Below are 3,475 nucleotides of genomic sequence, written 5' to 3' on the forward strand. Positions count from 1 at the left end.
TGGAGGGAAAGGCAAATTGGCAAAAAAAAAAAAAAGGTCAAGAACCTGTTCAAACCAATAACTAGACAGTCAATCTGAATGTCCAGAAGTTGATACGGAAGGTTAAAAATAGCACCTTGAGTCATCTTGACTTCCTGATCCAACGTTAATATAGTTTGGTGAAGACAGCAGAACAGAATCACAGCAGCTTAACTGCACTCATTGGGAAAACCTAATAAAAAGACTTTGTAATCAAATCCACCGCTTTTAGCACGGAGCAGGTTGAGAAGGCTGCTAACTGGATAGTCAGAGAGCAGCGGTCACGCAGGTCTGGGAGTGGAGAGAGTGCATCAAATGAGGTTACTGTGGGAAATGGATATGACACAGAGATAGGACAAGAGACATCCAGCGCCATGATAAAATTGTCACTTAAAAGCCAGCGTGGCAGCCAAACTGTCTGGCCTGGTGTCACGTGACATATGTTTAGGATCATTGCTCTGCTTAATGATGAAATGTCGTTGAAATGAGTTTTGATGCATTTGACTGAATCTGAGCTCACACTTTGCTCCTTCTGTGCCTCTGCATTCATCCTGCTGCACTAATACATGCCAAACTCACAACAGAACCACGTTTGACAGATGAGGTGATGGCTTTGGGTCAAGAGCTGCACCTTTTCTTCTCCACACTTTACTCTCTGTATCATTTTGACAGAGATTGATTTTTGCTTCCTTTATCAGATAAACGATTTTCTGCTCCTCCACAAGACTTTGTGCTCCTCAGTCTGCCAGCACTATGACATTTTCCAGTTTTGCTGCTTTCCTACTTTTTTTTTTTTTTTTTTTTTTTTTAGAAAGTACCCACCTGCAGATTTTGGCAGACAAACTACTCATGATATGGATTCTTGTTTTTTTTAACCACATTATTATCTTCTTCACTTGCATGGTGACCTCTTCACTTCACAAAATATTGAAAAGATTAAAAAACTACCAAGAAACATTTAGCGGCCAGGTGTCCGTTTACTTTCGCAACCTTGCAATTTCATATATATTGATGTAAACCTAGTCAAATTAAAGTAGAGGCTTGGCACTTTAATGTAGTATCCATTATTTGATTTCAAATTGAATGTGCTGAAGCTCAGAGTCTGAAGAACAGAAAAATGTGTCTCTGTCCAAATACAGTCTGGACTTTTTTTTTCATAGTTGAGATTCCCTCGGATTCAGGTCTTCTCGTTGCTGGAGCTGATGACGAGTAAACAATCAGCCGGGGGAAAGAGGTTGTGGTTGCTCAGCTGAGGTGCAGGGGGGGGTGGGGGGGGGGTTCCCAAGGGCCAAAGGCATAACAACATAATAACAAACCATATAGCACTGGCCTTCTCTAACATACAACCCTGTCAATCTGCATCGGCACACATGGGCAGAAGAACATCAGACTGACAGGAGCCTCTTTCACATGCCCTGGTGCCTGTTAGAGCACGTCGACTTTAATCACACTCTGCTGACAGGCAAACAGACATGGATATGACACAGCATTGTTATTTCCAAAATGGTGGCTGGTTTCATTTGAAACACCTTTGAAAATTTTGGTAAATTTAAGTCCAAAGTCTCCTCTTCTTGTGTAAAAAAGTAAACATATTTAGCTATAATACAATATATAATTACTTATGCATCACTGTGTGATTCTCGGGAATGACCAGGGACTTTTTTTTTCTGATTCGCTCCTGACATGTGAGAGCATCACTTCCCGTAGTCATGTTTTTGTGCTGAATATTGATTTGTCTCGTGGCTGTAAGTAAATGCTGTTTATGAGCACCGAACAGACAAATACACACTCACAAATAATACTGGTTCACTTTTAAGCAAAGGCAAACTGGTGAGGAGCTCTGGTGTGCTGCTTACTCAGGCAGAAGTCCTGATATGGCATTTAACAAGGCATGCTATTACCTCGTATTATCTAAAGCCACTGCAAGGTGTGAGTCATCCCAGTGAGGGAATCCTGGGTTGAAGAGGATGTTTGTGAGGAAAATAGAGAAAAAAAGGGACCAAGACACAGTCATTACAATGAGGCCACTGCAGAAAGAGGACTCTTTCCTCTTAGAGAAAGATGCATTAATCAACTGCTGCTTTGTATTTTGAATTCAGATTTAGAAATGATGACATCCCCAAGTCACAACTGACCATCTGAATTGTCTAGTAAGTGTTGTGTGGTCTGGTGTTATCATGTAAAATTGTACAAATACAGGTCTCAATACAAGATTAGGACAGGGTTCAGGACTAAGAATCATATCTTGACATGTTCATCCAAGGAAGGAGCCCAAGGATTTTGCTGGTACTCAGTCTGTCATCTTGTGTTATCACTCCATCCTTTCACCACCTGATCTACCTGACAGCTCAGTCCTCCAGGCAGACCTGGACTTGCGGCTTCAAGACTCTGGTGTACTGAAGCCTACCAACCTCTTCCAGCTCATATTTTGACTCAGATGGTGTTTCACCTGAACATGATCACACTCATATGCTTCACATAAATGTGCAAACATTTGCCATATTTCAATAAAAGCTGAAAAATTATAATCCATATGGACTTACTGGCTCTTTTTTGGGTGTGGGGCATCAAAAATGACACAGACGCCATCTTCTGGACAGTATGAGTTACACTTTTTTTAACTTACTGATGTGCAGTAGATGAATAATTGGACTTCTGCATGTCAGAAGAAAGATCAGATGCTTTTGTTGGGTTTTTTTTTTTTTTTTTTTTTTTTTGGTTTTTTTTTTGCACTTTTATATATACTAGATGGCTGCGCTCTAAGCCTGCATGTTTACTGTATTTTAATATGTGGAAGCATTATAACTTCATTTTCTACAAATTACCACGTATATTTAGTGAGTTTTTTTTTCCCTCATTATTGATGTTAACCCAGAGTTTTGTTCTGATATGCATCACATTTTGAACTCCAGACGTTTTTCCCTGCAGCACTTGCTCTGAAAATAAAATGAGAGGTCCTGTATGGTTTGAAATAGCACTACTGCAATTCGTTCAAAGTGTGGGTCGGTATGGGTGCTGAACCCCGTTTTCATTAGAAAGAAAAATCTCCCTAACGGCCTTTCTATATCTTGACCACAAGATGGCATGAAGACAAAACGTTTTCATGTCAGTGAAATTTACAATCAAACTCACAACTCCACTTTTCACATGTCCCAGTTTGCTTGAGTTCAGGGATATTTTTTTAATATATATATTTGTAGTTTAAGGTTTGACTGCGATGGGAAGACAACACCATTATTCTAGAGATCACATCAAGTTATTATCGTCTGCTTCTTATTGAATTTCATCCTGAAGTCTCATTTGAGTTAATTGCAGCACATATATAGTAAGTATAGCAGCAAGCACTGGGCAAAATACTTAGACTTGAGTGCTTGGAAGCTGTATTGCTGTGAATCCTCGGATTGTCGCTCCCCAGCGGAAGCTCTGCATGTGTCTTTAAGAGGAGTGAGTATGAGGG

The sequence above is a fragment of the Trachinotus anak genome, unplaced genomic scaffold, assembly GCF_046630095.1.
Source record: "Trachinotus anak isolate AG129_WGS33_773 ecotype Australia unplaced genomic scaffold, CSIRO_AGI_Tana_v1 ptg000008l, whole genome shotgun sequence".
Classification (NCBI taxonomy): Eukaryota; Metazoa; Chordata; class Actinopteri; order Carangiformes; family Carangidae; genus Trachinotus; species Trachinotus anak.